This window comes from Pelophylax lessonae, assembly GCF_965119305.1.
Source record: "Pelophylax lessonae genome assembly, chromosome: 5".
NCBI lineage: Eukaryota > Metazoa > Chordata > Amphibia > Anura > Ranidae > Pelophylax > Pelophylax lessonae.
In genome coordinates, this window is record NC_138772.1 from 349,832,321 (window position 1) to 349,854,444 (window position 22,124).

Below are 22,124 nucleotides of genomic sequence, written 5' to 3' on the forward strand. Positions count from 1 at the left end.
ATAGTGTCTTTCAGTTACTCTGCCAAAGTAATTTTGTATAGTTCCCTAGCAGATTGTTGCTTGCTGCTAGTGAGGACGTTCATCTTTATTAAAGATTGTCTACTTGTGAAGTTATTGAGTCTATTACATTTGAATATGACGTCGCAGTGACGAAACGCGTAGAGCGGCAACACAACGTCATTCGTCACTTCCGGTGAGGTGGTTTCGGCCGGTGGAACGCGGAAGCACCGAACGGCCGAACGCCAAGGTAACACCAGACAAGCTGACAGTGAACTTCCTAACAGTGAGTTGATACTAATCTTTCTCCCTGATATACTACTATACTACGCAATGGAAGCCTTCTTGTTTTTGTATACTGACTCCCTAGATGCTTTTGCAACAATACCTGTGAATGATCGAACGCAACTTTGGAGCCCTGCAGGCATCAAAGGGGAAAGACAATTAACCAGGTCGACTTTGGATTAAGGGAGAGCCTCTGGTAAGTGCTTTACCTCCGGTATTAGCACTCTCACTCCCAGCACGCGCCATATAGGCGCAACTCACTTAGCACTTTATTTATTAATATTGGCATTTCTATAGTGATCACGGCTGTAAGGTTTTACATCCCGCAAGGGGAAGTCACAATAAAAGTTTAAAATATAACTGTCTATTCACTTATTAGCACTTCGGCACTTTTTTCACTGATTAGTGTTCAGGTGGTTGCTATACAATTTGCATCTGACGATTGATACATGGATGGTCCAACCTATTCAGCACAAGCACACCTTTGAAAGTACAATCTTTGCACTCATTGCACCTTTAGTACTATATATATCACGCAGCACCTTACAATTTTAAATATATTTTTTGCACTCTTTTGCTAACTTAAGAGAGCACAGTGCACTTTATGGGACCGAATACACTATCTATTTTACACACTGCAAGGTGGTAGCGCCCCAAACCAACACATCCCGACCCCCAATATTACATTTGAATGTTTCAGTTCTAGTCTAAATATTCTCATTTGGAGGGATCGAGTCTTCAGGAGATGCTTCTAAATAGTTTTACTTTTGAGCATGCTACTATCTGAGGTGTGCAGTAAAGCTGTCAACTAGCCTTTTTCTTCTTCATTCAGTTAATTACCCTCCATTACCCTCCATATATTTACAGTGATATCATAAATGCATATTGATTACATGAAAGCTTTGGTTATACGCTTTGCACCCAGTGGGGTAATGGAATACACATTAAATATTTAGGCTTTAATAAACTTGTTTAAGAGGGCTAACATTAAAACATAAGATACGAGTAATATAAGAAAATCTCACAAGCTAGACAGCCTGGCTTGGCATTTACTTTTGTACAACCATTATGGAGTCAACCATAGACTCTCTCTGTTGAGTAAACACAGTGGCATTTACATAAAACATTGCCCTCTTCTCCCTGGTTTTGAACTTATGATCACCATTAGTAGAGAACAAATGGCTAACAGCTCATACCAAGGAACATATAGTAACAGCATATGGAGAACTGTCATTCAGTGGGTAGTAAAGAAGAAAGGCAAAATAAATTGCTGACCACTAGCGATGAGAAAATTGGCCTGGGTTCAGTTGTGGGCCATTTGTAAAACCCATTGCAAAGTCTAAAAGTTTAAAACTTTAATCCAAACAACATTGAAGTCAATTGCAAGTGAATGTTGAATATCAGTTCTGTCCATTTTCAAGTGTAATAGGCAAAGGATTGTCAAAAAAAGAGCATGGGAAGTTTGGGACTGTCACGAGGGACAAGTACAAATGCAAATAAAATCTACCATGAAAGAGAGAGGGTCCTAATTGTTTATGCAGCTTAAAGAGCTACATGTGAAAAATACCATTCTTTTCTATTACAATGGAGATGCCTTTAAATTGTATTTGGTGTTAAAGAACAATGCAATTCTCATGGACAGCGCCAGAGCCATCAAGTTCTTGTATTACTTGTTTTTCATGTGTAAGTTATTTTTAAAATTGTACATTTAACTTTATCTAAATAAAGCAACAGCACTTAAATCAGATTCATTTTATTTTGGAAAAAAAGGCTTTTAGGTAGTTTTGGTTTATTCTTTTATCCGACTGTAAATGACCTTCAGCTAAAATGATCTTCAGAAGTAGCAGCCACAACAGTTCTGAAAACTATAGGAAAGTTTACTCATGAAAAAATAAAGCTAATTCCCCCAACTTCATACCAGTTGGCCCATGGGCAAATAGTTTCATATTGTAGCCTGTGATTTTTTTGCAGTACCACACTATAGTGTTAAGGTGCAGAACCCTCCCCCCGCTCCTACATGCCAACAAATACCCAGTGCTCCATTAAGGAGATGTTACGTCCCTGCCCACGATTGCTAGATCGTATGTCTATGTTCAAGTGAACCCTACCGTGTGGTCCAGAGACACGGAAATGTTAGCTTCCACATTCTGCTGGAGAGAAGGTGTGGCCTTAGGGGTAAAAAAATGATGCATGGTTCTCTGCCCCTGTAGTGCAGGACAGACCACCAAGTCACAGAAAAGGGCCTATACAACAACCTGCAATGTAAGTACCTGTAAATTCTGCAATTCTGCCAAGCTAGCATTGAAATACTATGCAAGGGGGTGATTGAGTGACATTTTTTCCCCTCTCTAGCAACTGGGGAAGAGACACCTGCCTGGTCAACGATGCTTATGGAGATGGTATTGGGGGATTTACAGCAAGGTTCAAGCCCAAGGTTGGCACTACTCGACGTTGACCCATGCTGAATCTCTTCCCCTCTTGATATGCCATTAAGGTATACTTCTAAAACCCTTGCCAGACTTCTCTTATTATTATTTGATGTTGCAGATATTGCAGCAGGTGCAGATCGAGAATCTTGTGGAGTGGTGAGAGAGGTGGATCAGTATATTTGATGTGCTGCTACAACTGAACTTTTTGGAAAATAATCATATGCCTCCTCGTGCATGTGGTACACAAATGACTGATATATTTGCCATGATTGATACACTGCAGGCAGAGTTTGCAAACTACTTTATTACTGTCAGCAGAAAATGTTTAAAAAAATAAAATAAATAAAAATATGCAGATATCCAGACATGGGGCAGTGCCATTTGATAGAATAGATCAGCTACTCCATCCACCCTTCTGGAAGTGGCCTCTGCTCCTGGATGAAATCATGCCTTGCTGCTGTTTTGCGTCTCCCTCACTTTGCTCCTGTACAAAATCTGGCACCCAGGTATGGTCTGCCTCCTTTTCATCCTCACCCTGTTCACCACTCAAACTGGATTGTCTCACACTTGATCATAAGCTGCAGCAGCAGAAAAAACAATGGCAATTTCTGCCCCCTGCCTCTTGTTCCCTCACTTTATGCTTCTAACGCCTTCTTCAAAACTCAATACGAATTTTTTTTGAGTATTGTCCTGCATTAGGTTACTGTGTCAAAATAATTCTTCAGACTCCTCTTTGCCAGTTTGTGAGCCAATAGATGAAAGGATTGGGGAAAGGAGGAAGAAGAGAGTTGCATCTTCTGTTGCTGGGGAAAATGCACTGCTCTGTGCCTGGGAGGAGGAGAATAAGAAAGGTTAGCCACTTCAAGATCTCCTCAATGTGCTCTGGCTGTATAGTAGGCTCATTGCCCGAAATAAGAGGCAGATACAGTATACCCTGCCTTTCAAAGGCTTGGCTCCACCACCACTTAGTGCAGCCGATGAAGAGCCTGCTTGTCCCCGACTAGCTCTGTATGAAGAACCTCTGCCTCTCCCTTTAGGCCTTCCGGAAATGATGACAAGAGGGTATTTCCTACCATACTAGCAGCTATGGCAATGACTTGGTGCTTTGGTGTACTTAATAAAATGCTGATTTATTGCACTAAACTGTACTATAATAGTATGCAGCGATGTGCTGCAAACAAAGGGTCAGGAGCAAGTTATGCTGCTGACCCCAAAATAATAAAAAAAGACCCTAGCAGAGGTATATTTAAATAAAATACCTCCCTCACAAAATAAAACCCAAATATGAAACCACACCTTGTGAACACAAAGAGTGGTACACAATAATATGTATCCCACTACAATACAATTCACAGAAATGTAGAACTATACAAGACAGTTAATACAGGAGGGGATTGCACATAGGAAAACCTCCATTATTGTTCTTTCTAAGCCACCTCACCACAGTTCAAAAGCTAAGCGCATTACTATTTGTCACAGCGAACTAGCACATTAGATTGCTGTTTTTCCCAAACTACAAACAACTTGGGTTCAAACCCAGAGATCATCCCTACTTACCACATTTTCTAATCTTTCTGAAAACATAGAAGCTTATTGGACATTGCCTTAGTGCAATTACCATGTGGCAAATTAAACTGCATAGTAACTGCACTGCCTCTTAATAATGTATACTTACCAATGTGCTCATTTTGTACCTTTAAGCTTTTAATAAACTGGTTATGGCTTTCTTGTGTTCCTTAAGATGTGCTTATAAATCCGTCCTGTGGAATATGGTCCACAATGTATTTACTTGCTTACTATGCTAGAGATTAGTTTAACAGAGGTTAAATCTTTATTACCATTTTAATCTGATCTAAATAGCTGAAGGCCAAAATAATAAAATCAGTGTCTTATATGACTTTTTGCTCACATGTATGGCAAGATAATTTTCTTTTTATACACTTTTCTCAGTTAAACGTTATAGAATGCATAGCGTGTAAATGAACTACACACAAGCAATGTAATTCTTTCCCAGAATACAGAAAAGGAGGGTTTATCTAATCTTCCTCTTTTCTATTATGCCATGAGAATTTCAAGTTTAAATACACTTCGACTTATACCACTATGAGTGGATGGGTTTTAAATTACAATATTGTTTCCGTTCAGCTTTTACATGGTAGTGTAATCTTATAAAACAGTCAGATGTTTTCACTTGGTTATAACTTACTGCAATTTTATGCACAGTGTTCTCATTTTTCCGAACACCATGAAGACTGAATTTCAGCATAAACACTGTAAAACAGTGGCATCGCATTTAAGGACATGTAGCACCTGCAAAGCTTTTCCTCTCATTTTAGGTTCTAAAATTCAGCAAAGCAAGAAAACTGCAGTAGGAAATCAAAGTCTGGGAACTAGCAATGTAGGATTCTTAGAAACCCAGCTATAACGCATACGGCGAATCGGGTTACCATCAGATAGCAGGATACAATAGGTTGAAAGTCATCGGTGAAGGGATTCATTGTAATCATATCGCACAATGAAGAATGAAGACCGTTCACTGGTATTTGAAAGTAAATCTAGAAGTTTGCATTATTTTAAGATATTGTTCCTAATTAGAAGTAAACATATCTCAGCTGGTATTTTTTTTATTTCAAATATTTTACTGAGAAAGACACGTTTTAATACTAACCATACAAAGACACATCTGTAAACTTTATCCTGTACATAGAGTTGTTTTCTTTTTTTTATTTTTAAAAATTTTGATTATCTGACAATTTTCTTTTTGCTTACAGGGGGTTGTAGCATAAGTGAATCATGTAATGAAACTTCAATTTGTAGAGAAATTGCATGTAGCTATAAAAAGGTTTTAAATAATATTCTGAACGAACAGCATATGGATAAACAACATCTTCTAGGTGGCATAACAATTTATATGTATTTATGAGAATCAATCCAGCAAGCATTGCAACTGTGCTAAACTTACAAAGTCAACTCAATCATTTTAAAATGTTGTTTCAATTTTGCTGCCAGAATGGGATAGCGCCTATTTTAGGGTTCTTTCACACGCACTTTCCGCCCGGCGGACTCTGTTTTGCTTAGCCGGGATCGATCCGCTGATCCCCGCTAAACAGGCGGATGACAGGTCCATCTCTGCTTACTTTGCAGAGACAGACCTGTCAGATCCCAGCTCTCCTCTATGGGAGATCGGATGAAAATGGATCCTATCTGGCCCAATCCTCCAGACGGATGGAAAATAGGGTTTCCATCCATCTGGATTTCACGCACGGCATCGGTACGGATAGCAGCAGGTGTCAATGGAGATGTCACCTCTGACACCGGCTGCCCCATAGAGGTGCATGGAGCATCCGTTCAGGTCCACCTGAAAAAACTGCCAGGCGGGCCTGATCGGAAAGTCCGTGTGAAAGGGGGTTATATTTATTACCATTTAAATGGCATTTAAAAATAGCTGCTTTACCCTTTTCCTTTCTATTTTTTACTTGTTTAAAAATCCTACATAGCTTCCTCCTTTTAATGTTAAGAAGAGCACTGTGAAGTTATGTTTGCCATAATTAAAGTGGTTTCAGCTTTTTTCTACAGGTAAGCTTATAATAAGTCATACCTGCAGGTATTGTGAACATCTCCCAAACTTGCAACATTTATTAGGTATTAAAATCGGTTCCAGAAGATTACATCACTGGCGCATCCACAGTAGACTTTGCATTCTGGATACACTTAGTGTGCTCTGATTGCAAAGAGCACTGTGCCACTATCCATAGGAGACAAAAGCTGGCAATTGAGGGTTTTGAGGCAATAGTATTTGCTCTCTTTTCAGTATGTTAAGCCGGCAACTCGGTAGCTTCCTAATTAAAAAGTTTATTTTTGCACTACAGCAATAGCATAATCTAACAGATGCTAACGCGTTGCGGCCAAAACCTTCCTCAGAATGCTATGAGGAAGGCTTCGGCCGACATGCGTTAGCATCTTTTGGATTCTGCTTTTGCTGTAGTGCAAAAATAAACTTTTTCAATAGGAAGCTACTGAGTTGGTGGCTTATGTATCTTATGGATCTGCAGTGCACACCCCAGCCAGAGCACCGACACTCTGCTCATACACTCTTGATTCCACTGTGCCGCTATGGTGCATACAGTGGGAGTGACATCATCATGGCCCGGGTATTCAAACAGTCAGAGAGTGTGAACCTGGAAGCAAGACCTGGTGAAGATGGAAGCACCAGAAACGGTGACTGCTTAGCACTGGAGGGATCTGTTTGAAAGGTAAGCCTGTCATAATGTGCTAGTATGCAGTACAATGTAGCACATTATGGCATACACATGCAGGGGGCCCATTAAAAATAAAATAGTACATTTTAATACCATTTAACCCTGTGTGTCCTGTGCTGGTAGATTTCAATATCAGTTCTAAATTAGATTTGAACACTGTCTGTTCTAAAAAAGGGTTAAAGATCTCAAGACATGGGTGGTACAATATATAATTTTCCCTTTGTTTGTCCTTCTAATTGCTCTTTTAAAACCTAGCACATACTGTACTACTATTTTTTATTTTTTTTGTTCAACCCATCGGGCTGAATGAAAAAAAAGTGACAGCATGGGAGGAGCTGCTGTGCTAACTATGCAATGTTAGATCTCCCCTGCTGATCTATTGTATCCTTAGAGGTGGGGGGGGCAGCCCCTCTGCCAGAATGCCAGAACACATTGGTCAGTGCTCTCAGCCATTGGCCATGATGTTGATCGGCAGACCTTTTTTTGGTCGTGCCCCTTTTTCAGAAGCCAGCAAAACAGCCAGTTTCTGTCGGACCAGCTGCCGTACACATGGGCTGAATGTCGTGTGGTTTCTTTTAAACCGGCCCATGTCAGCCCGTGTGTATGGCCCTTAAGTTGTTCAGAATAGCTTGCAGTTCTGTATATAAACCTGCTCCAACTAGAAAAGTAAGAATTATTCTTTTTAATTCTTATTAAAACAACAAACATAAAATGAAGGTTTCTGAACTCTGCAAAAGTCAAAATACACTTTAAAGCATATCTAATCATAACAACAAAAATGTAATGTATTGCAGCCTACCAGTTCTGTGTAGTGACAGCTGGCTGAAAAACGTCACTAATCAACACGTGGGGCGTGCTTTTTGTATGCATATCAAGTATTTTTATTATTTTTTTAATTCTGCCTGGAGTGTGCCTGTAAAAGATAGGGAAATTAAGCTGTACCAATTAAAGTGATATTAAGGTCTTTTTTTTTTATTTGCATAAAAATAACAAACAAGTTATACTTACCTGCTTGGTGCAGTGGTTTTGCACAGAGCGGCCCAGATCCTATTCTTCTTGGGTCCCTCGCTCCTGGCCCCTCCCTCCTACCGAGTACCCCTTACAGCAAGCGGCTTGCACTCGAGCTGAGTCGCTGCTCTGTGTGTCCATTTAGACGAGAGATCGACCGATTATCGGCGACACCGATATATCGGTGGTTGATATGCACTTTCCCTGATATATCGGAATCGGCCTTTGGATTTACCGAAATTGCCGATATATAGGGAAAGTGCATGTACTGGGGTGATGCTTTCAGCTAGATCACTCCGGCACCGGTGTCCACAGCCGACGGTCGGCTGACTTGTAATGACAACCGATGCGGCTAAGGAGCTGCACGGCTGTCATTACAAGGAGCAGGAGGGGACGTCCCCACCTTCTGCAACTGGAGACCCGGGCATCCTACCTGCACCAACATGACATCCCTTCCGGGTACTGGCGGCGCCAAATTCAAAAAACGTACAGCATTCAAAACAGCCAAACTTGGCATTTTGAATGCTTTTAAGTGCAGAGGAGGGGTTTGAGGTATTTTAGACCCCCAGATCCCTCCACCACAGTACCTGTAGACATAAAAAAATGAAATGTCAGAAAATATCGGTCAATATCGGCCGATACCGTTATCCGATGACCAAAATATCGGTATCGGTATCGGCGTTAAAAAAACCATATCGGTCGATCACTAATTTAGACATGGAGCCACGTCTCAGCCCCGCCCCCTCTCGCTCCTTATTGGCTCATTGACTTTGATTGACAGTAGCGGGAGCCAATTGAGCCCGCTGCTGTCTGACAGCAGCGGGAGCCAATTGCGCCTGCTGCTGCTGAGGAGGAAGAGTCCCGGACAGATGAGGCTCTCATGCAAAGTCGCTGGGTCAAGATGGGGCTCAGATAAGTATTAGGTGGGGCAGAGTGGGGCTGCTGCACAGAGATGGTTTTTATCTTAATGCATAGAATGCATTAGGATAAAAACTTTCATCATTTAGAACCATCTTAAAGCCTGGTACATACTATTTTTTTTTCCATTTAACCCAGCGGGTTAAATGAAAAAGAAAAAACCTGTCAGCTCCGGCTGGAGCCACTGTACTAATGATCTGACGTTATTACAGCAATCTCCCTGCTGAGCTGTTGCGTTCTCCTAGGAGGACCGCCGCCAGAACACTCCAATCAGAGCTCTCTGCCATTGCAGGCCAAATGTCGGCTGCTTTTTATTGAACCAGCCGATGTCGGCCAGCATTTGGCCCGTGTGTATGGTAGCATGGTAGCTGCAGAGTAAACTTTACAATGCAAATTTATAGGTCTGTGTAACATAGCCTAAAATGTTCTGGCCATCCATATTTAGAAAAAGAGGTTTGAGATGAGTGACTTGATTCACATGGAGGGACATCTTTAGAGTACATTCACAGGTGCAAATGCACCCATTTGGTGATCAGCTGCGAGAACCCCAGAGGGGGTTCCCACGATTAGCTGCAAGTAGGCAGCTCCATTAAAAGCAATAAAAGGCCGTTGACTCTCACAGCTAATTGTAGCCACTTGCATTTAAATTGCTCATGCATTGATCACATGTAAGATATTGGCCCTGTATTCAGACCTGCGTTCAGTGCTGATCTCTCGCATGCCATCGCTACTTTAGAGATTACATGCAAGTGAGCACGATTAACTGCGAGAGTGTACACTGCTCAGGTGGGTCTGTATCCACAGTCCATTGTGGGTGCTGGACCTTGGCTCACCAGGAAATTAAGTGAAGTAAATGGCCGCACACAACCCAGAAGACTTGATTGAAAGCAAAGTTCTTTATTCGTGCATATACAGGTACAAGGTGCAACATGATGAAAATGGTCACCGTAGTGAACAAGCATGCTGAGTTTGTGTGAAACGCATCTACCATTTCCATCCTGCTGTACCATGTACCCAGGGGCGGACTGACCATTCGGGGATTAGGACACTGCCCGAGGGCCCAGGGTCAGTAGGGGGCCCCATGAGAGGCTACACACTACAGAAAGAAGCCAGGAACTTCCATGCAGACTATGCTGTGGTAGATATTTAAATGCCCACTCTATGTGGCTGAGCTGCAATTTGTAGGTGGGGCTTTGTGTGGCTTGAGTGTGGACACAGGGGGCCCCATGATCTCTGATTGCCCGGGGGCCCCATGAGTTGTCAGTCCACCCCTGCATGTACCTGTAAATGCACAATTAAAGAACTTTGCTTTCAATCAGGTCTTCTGGGTGGTGTGTGGCCATTTCATTCACTTCATAGCCTCCTGTTGCTTTCAAAGCTGCTGCCTACTTGCATCTAATCGCAGGAAGCCCTGCTGAGATTTTTGCAGCTATTTTTTGTTTTTTTGTAAGAAAAGTGAAAGAAATAATGCACACTCTTACCAAGAAATGCTACCACAGCTCTTCAGGTTAATGCCCAGTTATGGACATAGCAATTAGCAAGACACTAGTGAGCATGCAAACCATATATATATATTGCTAACATACCATACGTTATTACGATATTTTTTCAGTTATATCAGTTATATACAATAATAAATTCCATCACAAATGCTCAGTAGAGTATTTAGTGGTCCAAATTACTTATTATTATGCCGGATCAATTGTAAATATTAATGTGCACCGGATATGATGTCCGCTTTTGCTTGATATAAATAGAACTTTGCCTACCGGATATGATGTCTTTGAAAACGCCCAATAGGCGGGCGAAACACGGTGACGCACTTCCGGTAAGGCTGGAACGCATCGTCACATCCGGTTTATTTCCTGGATTGGCAGTGGAGCTACCAGCGGCATCCACCATTATCTGTTCCGATATACTGCGCTATTGCTAATTTCTTTTTGTGAGGATGTTTTTTACTGCATTGGGGCAATAAACCTTATATTAGCATACTACACTATTTGCGGTCCTTTTTGTTTTTCCATTTGGGGTCCACGGAGGTGTTTTGGATGGGTTCCATAGGAGACATCCCGATCTCGAGTTACCCCCAGCAAGAGCCTGAGTGCAATATTCTGATGGATCTTATAAGCGATTGAGATTTCCCATTGTGGTGAGTAGGGAACCAAGAGGGTTTATCAGTCACCTTGAGCACCGTTTGGATAGATCATCTGCACCTGAGCACTTTCTTTGGATTTTATCACTTTTAAAGGACTTATTTATTATATTTATTGTATTTTTTCACTCAATATTTGATTGTTATCTCATGGTCATATGGATTTGCTAGCGCTGTTTTAAATTTTCACTTTCTATATTGCTAACATCTCATGTTTCCTCTGTCATGATCATTGAGTTTTAGGACAAAGATTCCACCAAAAAGAAGGCTGTCCCTCTAAAAATGAGAACTTGGGGGGCGTGGCCTGACCGTGATGGTGTGAGGACGCATCTCGTGCGCGCTCCTGCTTCCCTGAGCCTGCCGCTTGACCTGTAGCGACCACTGATCATCTACTTACCCGCTGGCGATGCCACCAAAGAAGCGACCGTCCTCCCAGCCTCCCGGAGGGCACTCTGCACGCTCCATGGACCTCCGCGATCTCTTTTCAGCGACCCCTCGGAGCCCCCGCGAGGCGGCCAAGATGGCGGCGCCCCGATCCTCTCCGGCCTCCACGCTGCTCCCGGGACCCCCTTCCTCCTCTGGAATACAGCTATCTCAGGTACAGGGGCGCAGCCCCAACCCCTTCTTGCCCTATACTGCGGTATCTCCTCACTCCACAGACTCTGGGGACACGGAGGAGGACTGGGACTGGAAGGCCCACATTAAGGCCTTGCCGACCAGGACGGAGATTGTACACCTGATTCCCACTACGGTGGAGCAATCAGTCACTCAGGCCTTGGAGGGGCTGAGGGCGGACACTGAGGCTCTGGGACACAGGGTGGCTTCCCTAGAATCCGACCAGGATGATATACTGCATTCCCTATCCTCCTTTCAGGAGTCTACTTGCACGCATGACACTGTCCTTAATTCACTTATGGATCAGCTTGATGATTATGAGAACAGGGACAGGCGCCAGAACATCCGCATTAGGGGACTCCCTGAAGCCACCAGAGCTCCTGACCTGGTCCCCTCTGTCCAGGGTATTTTTCGCCAGATTTTGGGAAACAGAGCCCCTGATGTCATAGACATTGACAGAGTGCACAGGGCCTTGCTTCCCCCACCAAAGGAGGGAGAGCCACCCCGGGATGTCATATGTAGACTTCATAAGTATGCTGTGAAAGAGGACATTATGAAGGCTGCGCGGTCTATGGCTGTGATTGACTTTGATGGCGCACAACTTTCCCTGTTCCCCGACCTGTCCAGGCGGACACTCATGCAACGGCGCTCCCTGCGCCCCCTACTGGATGCCTTACGCTCTCATCAGGTGGTGTATCGCTGGGGCTTCCCCTTCCGTCTTGTTGCCTCCAGGAATGGCAAGTCGGCCGTTCTTCGCACCAAGGATGACCTGCAACGCTTCTGTGCTGCCCTGGATGTCCCCTTGACAGACTTCCCTGACTGGAGACTGCAGAGTACTCTCCCCTCGCCACAGCGCCCTGAGCGGTGGCAACAGGTCACCCCGCAAGGAGGGAAACGTCGCAGAGGCTTGTGACGGGGCTCCACCCGGGCCTCCCAGCACGAATGAACGCTGCTCACTCTCATTAGAGACTTGCCGGACGGCGGGCTCTACTACCTTCTGCTGCTCTGAGGGGCCTGACTGGGTCCCTCTATCGTTATGGTGGTATTTGCACTACATTGTTAACTATGTTTGACTTATATATTGATAGTTTCAGGGTGGGACTCTCCCCCCTGCGGACTGGGGCTGACCCGGGGCCCTCTGGGGCCGTGGGTCTCCCCCAGCCCGGCTGCAGGTCATGTTTACTTCATTGTTGTTGCTTTATGGCTCAGAGATGCATTGTTCCTCTCACTGGTGGTTCAGTCACTACCCCACAGTAGGTGGCCCCTTGGGTCTGGATAATCCCGAGTCCTCGAGGGTTTTTTCTCCCTTTTTTTTGGTCATGGTTAGTTGGAGCGGCCCCCTCTTTTTTGAGGCTAAGGGGGCATGTCCCTTCGGGATGGCTCTCCATGCTGGGGACGATTTTTGTCTCCTGCTCTTTCTTTTCTACTCCTCGTTTCTGCTGTCCCATCCTTTCTGTCTGTCTCCCCCCTCTGCTTTCCCCTCTCCCCCTTTCCACATTCCCTTCTCTCTCTCCTTTTTCCTGAGTGGTCTGGGGGGGGGGGGGGGCTGAGGCCCACGGTGGATGTGTGGAGCAATGCGTCTAGGAGTTCTTTTTGCTTCCCTTACTACTCGGGGCGAGGCTTTTGACTGCATATTATTTGCCTGTTCTCACCGACTGCCCATTGATGTCTCATGGCTGATGTACTGCGAGTGACCTCGTACAATGTATGTGCTCTCCCAATAAGAGGGGAAGGATGTGTCACTTGCGCCCTGATATACTTTATTTACAGGAGACGCACTTCACTGCCTCCTCCACTCCCCGATTACCTACCCAGATGTTTTCCCAGTGGTATCATAGTGTATCTCCAATTGCCAAAGCCAGGGGGGTTGCCATAGCTATCCACAAAAAGTGTCCCTTCGTACTCATGGACTCCCTTACGGATCCTGAGGGACGTTTCCTTTTTCTGAAGGGTACGATTCACGGCCACACATATACCCTTGCTAATGTGTATGCACCTAACTCTAGAACAGTTTTCTTTTTGTCCTCAGCCCTTACCAAGCTCAAGGGGTTTCGGGAGGGCATTGTTGTCTTAGGGGGGGATTTTAATGTGGTCCTTAAATTCCTCCCTGGACTCCTCCTCAGGGTGCTCCCCTCTCTCTTTTCGAGCTCAGAAGCACCTGCGGAGGCAGTTCAGGGCCCTGCATTTGGTAGACTGCTGGCGGATCCTTAATCCTGGGGTTAGGGACTACAGTTACTACTCCAAGGTTCACGACATGTACTCCAGACTGGATTTGCTCATCGTGGACCAATACCATCTGGACTCTGTCCGTGCCGCTTCGATTGGGTCCATTACTCTCTCTGATCACTCTCCGGTCTCCCTGACGTTCGCGCCCCCCGGTGCTCACCGTATGACCCGGACGTGGCGCCTTAATGAAAACCTCCTGGATGACCCCTCCATTTTGGGTCAGGTTACTGAAGAGGTACGCTCCTATTTTGAGCTTAACTCTTCGCCTGATGTCTCCCCGTCCGCTGTCTGGGAGGGCCATAAGGCTGTGATCAGGGGGGTCCTCATTTCGCACGGTGCCCGATTGAAGCGGCAACGACAACAGCAGATTTCTGATTTGTTGGATCGGATCCACGAATTAGAAATCAAACATAAGCGTGACAAGGCTCCGGAGGATGCTCGTTCCCTAGAGGAGCTCAGGAACACCTTGTCATCCTGTCTGGACAGACGGGCCTGGGACAAGCTGCGCTTTTGGGCACACCGTTTTTATGAGCATGGGAACAAATGTGGCAGCCTGCTGGCCCGTATGCTACATAAAAGGTCGGAAGCCCGTCATGTCCACGCCTTGGAGACTCCAGAGGGAAAAGTCGTCAGTTCCCCTCGCATAGCCACTTGCTTCCAATGATTTTACGAGTCCCTGTACCATCTCCCGCAGGCGGGGGGGGGGTCGGCTGTCCGACATTCATGACTACATGGCAGACTCCGGACTCCCTAGGCTCCCTGACGGGGTCCTGGAGGAGCTGGAGGCTCCCATTACCGAGACGGAGGTGAGCAGGGTGGTATCTGGTTTGCCTGCAGGCAAGAGCCCGGGCCCGGATGGCTTCACGAACCACTATTATAAGTCCCTGCTCCAGGTTATTGGCACCCATATGTGCACTTATTTTAACTCGGTGTCGGATGAATGGCCCCTCCCACCTGAGGCACTGTTGGCCCACATTGTGGTACTCCCGAAACCGGGTAAGGACCCCCACCACTGTGCCAGCTATAGGCCCATCTCTCTCCTCAACACTGACACCAAGATTTTGGCCAAGATTATGGCGCTTCGCCTCCAAGACCATGTCGCGTCCTTGATCCACCCTGACCAGGCGGGATTCATGCCCCTCCGAGAGGCCCGGGACAATACCGTCAGGGCTCTCCATGTGCTCCATTGGGCACAGCATGGACCGGACAGACTTCCCTGTCTGGCTCTATCCCTGGATGCGGAGAAGGCCTTCGACAGGGTGGCTTGGCCGTACCTGTAGGAGGTTCTTCGATCTCTGGGGCTCGGATCCCGTATGTTGGGGTGGATCTTGGCCCTGTATCACCGCCCGAGTGCCAGGGTCAGGGTGAACGGGTTGCTGTCGGATTCCTTTCCCATTTACAATGGCACCCGGCAGGGGTGTCCCCTGTCACCCCTCCTTTTCGCCCTGGCCCTGGAACCCTTTTTGAGGAGAGTGAGGGCAACTTCTGACATTGCTGGTGTTACGGTGGGGTCTACGGAACATAGCATATGCCGATGACCTACTGTTCTATCTTACCCGACCACAGCTCTCCCTCCCAGTACTGGTGCGTGAGCTGGACCTGTTCGGGCGGCTTTCCAATTTCAAGATCAATTATGATAAATCCGAATTGCTACCTATTCATGTGCCCCCCGATCTGGCTTCGACTCTACGGCGATCCTTTGGCTTTAGATGGCGGGAGGACTACCTCCCATACCTCGGCGTGAACATCTCCCCTGACTTGAAAACTCTATATGACAGGAACTTCGGTGACCTGTTGGCGCATATCCATCTTGACCTGGAATCGTGGGCGTCCCACTCGGTAACGTGGTTTGGCCGCATTAACGTGCTTAAAATGACCATCCTTCCCCGACTGATTTATTTGTTTAACACGGTCCCCATGCATTTACCTGTATCCTTTTTTAAACGTTTGCGACAGGCTTTTCTAAAATTCATCTGGAGGGAAAGGAGCCCCCGCTTGGCCTATGCTGTCCCCAGGAGGACGAAAGCCGAAGGTGGCGTCGGTCTTCCGGATGTCACACTATACTATAAGGCTATGGCATTAGTTTGTATGCTGAACTGGGCGCACGATGGTCAGTCTAAACCTTGGGTCCCCTTGGAGAAAACGCTGGCGGGACGGAATCTTGCGGGTGCCCCGTGGATTCCGCCGGGTGATCGTGGACTGTCGGCCTGGACGTCACCCCTGACTATAGCCACACTTCATATCTGGGATGGCCTTAACGCGTCTGGCGCCATGTCTTCCGGCGTGTCCCCTTTGGCTCCCCTGGGTGGATTTCCCTGGTTCCCCCCGGGGGAGGATGTACGCTTTTTTCGCTCTTGGAACGCTGATGGCAAACTGTACTGCGGGAAATTTGCTCCTGCAGGCACTTTGCTACCCCTAGCGACTCTGCGCGACCGCTTCGGCGATTTCCCGATGTCCGATTGGCGCTAAAGGCAACTGTCTGACTTCTTCGCCACACTCCCGACTGCTCCACGCCCGATTACTGGCCTCTCGGCCTTCGAGAAGTGGTTTGTTGACCCTCCAGAATCCCGCCATCTACTATCGCACATGTAAAAATTGTTATTGAGTGGGGTTTCCTCCTTGCCTCCCTATTTCATGAAGGAATGGGAGAGAGAGCTGGGGGTAGAATTCGCTCACCCACAACTCTCTCGCATTCTGCGATTGACCCATGTCTCCTCCATTAGCACCAGGATACAGGAGTCGGTCTATAAATTTGTAGCCCGATGGTACAGGACCCCTGCCAAATTAGCCTGGATTTTTACAGGCTCGGACCCCCATTGCTGGAGGGGCTGCGGCCAGGTGGGCACTTTCCTCCACATTTGGTGGGAGTGCCCCCCTGCTACAGCCCTTCTGGGATGCTGTACATCTTTGGATATCCAAGCTGTCGCTTACCCCTCCTTCCCGCACTCCCCTTCAGTACCTGTTCCATGATACACGCTCCTCAATCAAACGCTACAAACGTAGTATAGTTCCTTTCCTGCTGAACGCCGCCAAGTGCCTCATACCGAGGCATTGGTGGAGCTCCACCCGCCCCACGCTTTCTGAGTGGAAACGGGAGGTCAACCTGGTGATGGAAGCGGAACGGCGAGTTCTCACATCACAGGGCAGGGAGGAACGCTTTAAGGACACTTGGATGGGGTGGATGTATTACTCTGATGAGATCTCAGATGTGCACACACCTATTATTAGCGGCTGAACCCTAGGACTCCAGCCTGACCTTCTCCTACCTGGGGCCCACGCCCCCAACCCGGACCTCCCTTTCCCTACCTGTTTTATCCTTCCTGTTTGTCTCTTCCCCTCTACTGTCTCTCTTTTTTTTTTTGACTTTTTTTCTCTCTCACCATCTCTTCCCTGAGGCCAGTGGCTGATTCTGCTGAAGTTTATACTGTAACATGGATACTAATGTGCGCTGATGTTAGAACTAAGTGTGGTGTCTGTCGGTCTCTCCGGCCTCCTTTGCGGTGCTCCCTTTTTTGGGCGGCACTGACAGACACGGCGCATCCTGGGGGTTCTTGAATGTACTTGCTGTTTGGCCGATATTGGCACACGCATCCACAATGCCTGATTGATTGACCCCTATGGACATTCCTGTTTCACTAATGGTGTCCGGACTGAACATAATGCCGATTGTGCCTTCTCTATGTTTCTTTTTCTAAATGCACTTCTGCACTCCTTTGCTATTTTATGTTTCTGTATGTTATTTTGAACTTGTTAAATAAAGATTATTTAAAAAAAAAATGAGAACTTGGTACTAATACTCAGGAGAAGGTATGTGCAGGAATTATATTCAATGTATGTTAAGAAGCAGGTATTTTTTGTAACTCTTGCCGCAAGGGACCTCTGAGAGGTGGACCCTTCTGGGAAGATGATGTCACTGCCTAGCCTCTCCACCTCATCCAATTAGAAAGCACTTTGCATTTATTAAAAAAATTCAAAGTTTTCCCTGAATCGCACCTGTGCTGAGCAAGCGACCTCCTGTGTTCACCAAATAGCAGGGCAACTTCTCAACAAGGAGTCCAGAAGCTATTGGAGATTACTGTCTTAGTAGTGTCTACGACAGTGGTTTTCCACAGAAATCCCACAGGCATGGCACATACATACTTACAATTGTTCAAGCAGGACCAATGTAACTGTACGTAAAATACAATACCTGGAATTCAGCTTTAACCTTTAGCCTAGAGTTTGAAGTGGGGGAGATATGTTTCAGAAAGTTTATCAGAACTACAGAAACCTACTACTGATTTGTTTTGCCTCTCATAAATACACATAAATTATCATGGCACCTAGAAGATGTTGTTTATCCATATGCTGTTTGTTCAGAAAATGATTAAATGCATTTTTAGAAGATTGGCTACAAGAATGGAGTAAATCTTTTCTGTTTAATTTAAATTCTACTTTATATTTTGCTGTGGTCTCATTCTTAGGAAAGTATTGTTTGCCCTGTAGTTATTTTTCATCAGTGTAAAACGGTAAGGCTTCAAGTTAGGAACCAATCTTTATTAAGGGAAGCTAAGTGGCTCCCCCAGAAAGAATTTCTTTTTTTAATCAGCTATAAACTAATCAGTTGTACAAAGAAAATAGACCACACACACAGTTGACGAATGGGAAAACATAGCACTTGTTCCTGCTAAGCTCTATGAAACTCAAGGCAGAAACATATACAGTATCGTGTTCAATACTCACATGTGCCACTGTGATACATATTATTATTATTATTTTTATTATACAGGATTTATATAGTGCCAACCGTTTGCACAGCTCTTTACAGCATGAGGGCAGACAGTACAGTTAAAATACTATTCATTACAGGAGGAATCAAAAGGCCCTGCTTGTTAGAGCTTACGATCTAGGAGGGAGGGTCAAGTAATACAAAAGGTAATAGCTGTGGAGGATGAGCTGAAGGGGATAAAAAATGACAGTTGTTAGGTGTGGGTAGGATAGGCTTTTCTGAAGAGGCGGGTTTTCAGGGATCATCTAAAAGCAAACAGAGTAGGAGATAGTTGGACAAATTGGGGTAGGGAGTCCTATAGTATGGGAGAGGCTTGGGAAAAGTCCTAGAGTTGATCATGGCAGGATGAGACAAGGGAACTAAAGAGCAGGAGACCTTGGAGGAATGAAGAGAATGATTAGGTTGATATTTTGAGACTAGGTTAGTGATGTAGCTGGGGGCTGAGTTGTGAATGGCTTTTTAAGTTGTTGTTTAACCACTTCAGCCCCAGAAGGTTTTACTCCCTTAATGACCAGGTCTTTTTTTTGCGATATGGCACAGTGTTGCTTTAACTGACAATTGCGCTGTCATCCAAATAAAATTGATGTCCTTTTTTACCCACAAATAAAGCTTTCTTTTGGTGGTATTTGATCACCTCTGCATTTTTTTTGTGCTATAAACAAAAAAGACCGACATTTTTGAAAAAAAATAAAAAAAATTTACTTTCTGCTATAAAACATTTCCAATTAAAAAAAATCTTAAAAATCTAATTTCTTTATCAGTTTAGGCCAATTTGTATTCTGCTACATATTTTTGGAAAAAATCCCCAAAAAGCGTATTTTAATTGGTTTGTGCAAAATTTATAGTGACTACTAACTATGGGATAGATCTATGGTCTTTTTTATTTTTTTGTTGTTTTTATTAGTAATGGCGGCGATCCGCGATTTTTAGCAGGACTGCGACGTTACTAGGAACATACGATCTCTCCCTTCCTGTCTGACAGAACAGCCGTCTGCCTTGTTTACATAGGCAGACAGCCATTCTGTCAGTTTCATGGACAATCGTGGGAGGCTGGCCGCGATCGCGGCTGCCAGTCCCGTGGACTGGCTTCTGCTGTGTCTAATCACAGCGGGAGTGCGATGTGCGCGCCCCTTAGAGCCTTAAAGCAAAATTATGTATATGTACTTGATTTTGCACATAAGGGCCTCCCTGCCGCAGTATATGTACAGTGGTGGTCCTTAAGTGGTTAATATTTTGAATTTAATTTCTTGGGTGAGCGGAGGCCAGTGGAGGGATTTACAGAAAGGAGTAGCAGACACTGAACGGTTGGTAAGGTGGATGAGCCTAGCAGCAGCATTTATGATGGACAGAAGAGGGGATAGCCTACAGTATGTAAAGGTAATCCAATGAGAAGGGAGTTGCAGTAATCTAGGTGAGAGCTGACCAGGGACTGAACTAGGTGCTTTGGGGTGTCATTGGTTAGAAAGGGGCATATTTTGGAGATGTTGCGGTGGTTGAGGCGGCAAGATTTAGACAGTGATAGATCAGAGCCCAGGATTACACCTAGAACCCTGGCATGCGGGGACAGGTTGATAGTTGTGACATCAATCTTCACAGGGAAATCAGGGGAAGAGGCACATGAGGGAGGAAATATTATGACCACATGTAGCACTACCCCCACAGAAGCTGCTGGAATATGATGGGTTCTCCAATCATTGCCAGTGGAGACCTACCCTGTAGTTGGACCTGACAAAACATCAATTAAACAGGTTTGGCAATAGCAGAAGCAACAGTTCAATAACAGCTAAATCGTTTTATTAAAACGGTGGAGTGGACTGGTGTTCATTCTTATCATCATCGGCAGGGGGCTTTCTCCCAACTGCACTGGGCGAATGGAGGACTATGCTGCAAACAACAATAAACTAGATAAATTTAATGTAATCATATGTACCCAATTTAAAGTAAGAGGTATGCATAGTCTACTGATGGTGGGCCCTTTAACCTCAGAATCTTTTTTTTTTTTTTTATTCGCCCAAATATAAAATTCACATTTTAGGCTTTAAAATTACTTTACCCCCCAAGAAAACATTATATATTTTCAAAAACAGACCAGACACCTTGTAGAACACATTGCTGGCAGTTGCAATTTATTTATATCACACAGTATTAGCGCAACTGTTTATCAAAGCCATATTTTTAGAAAAAATAAACTCACCTTAATTTTTGTCCACACAAACAAAACATAATACATTTTTTTTTTTGGTTAAATACTAAATACATCAGGCCTGAAAATTGCAACAGTGAAAAACCATGGCACCCAAAATTGTCCATAAGCAACATTTTAAAACCTTCTCAGCTCATCAATTTATAGTTAATAATAGCCCAAAAATAATTGCTTTCACTCTAGCATGTGTAGCATGTGACGCAATGCATCTGTCATTTTCGCATGCAGACACACCTGATGTTCACATTTCAGTTCATATGAGTTTGGTTGTGGGGACAAGGGGGCTTTAGTCTCTTGCCCTCCGGGAGATGTACCCCCCTTCATGACCAGGCCATTTTTTGCGATATAGCACTGCACTTTAAGCACTTTAACTAACAATTGCGCAGTCACGTGACACTGTACCCGAATAAATGTCCTTTTTTTTCCCTCTACAAACAGAGCTTTCTTTTGGCGGTATTTAAACACCTCTGCATTTTTTAGTTTTTGCGCTATAAACAAAATAAAACTGACAATGCTTTCTTATTTTGTTTACTTAACTATATCGCTTCTACCAGAGGGTTGACAAGGCTCCTATGTAATAGTCTAAATAGGGCCAAAGGTTCTCTTTAAGCAGACAACAGTAGTCTATTAGAGCCCCATTATTAAACCTGGAAGTAATTGCCCCATTATTAAACCTGGAAGTGTGCATTTGTTGAACATCTGTTGCACATTTGTGAATTGTCTTAATGAATTGGGGTGCCCTTGAAAATGAAGTGAACCACAGTGCCCTAATGTGTGTGTAGGGTACATTACCCCATATTGTAGTAACATGCAATACACGACAACTTTGTTTTTTTTACATTAGTGTATAACATATTAATTTATACCAAATTGTGTTTATATCATGGCATATAAACATTTTTTTTATCTTTTCTTGAAATAATCTAAACAAAGGTGGTTTGCATCTAAAGCTCTTGTAATAATGACATATGAGCTGTTTCTTCATTCTCCTTGTTTAGAAATGGCTTGCTCATGGATCATTTCATCAGTTTGCTCAGATACTCTTTGAAGGGGTATGTGAGAAATATATCTTTCTCTCAACGGTACAATTTAGAATTGGAAAACTGGTCTGGGCAGTTTGGATTTTCTCATGAATGCTGCAGTTTGACACAGTAGAACAATTGTAAAAACTGAATACACATTTCTAGTTCAAATTTTGAAATACTTTGAAATCTTTAAAACATGCTGGTAGTTGAGAATTAGAACATTTTACATATGTGCCTCA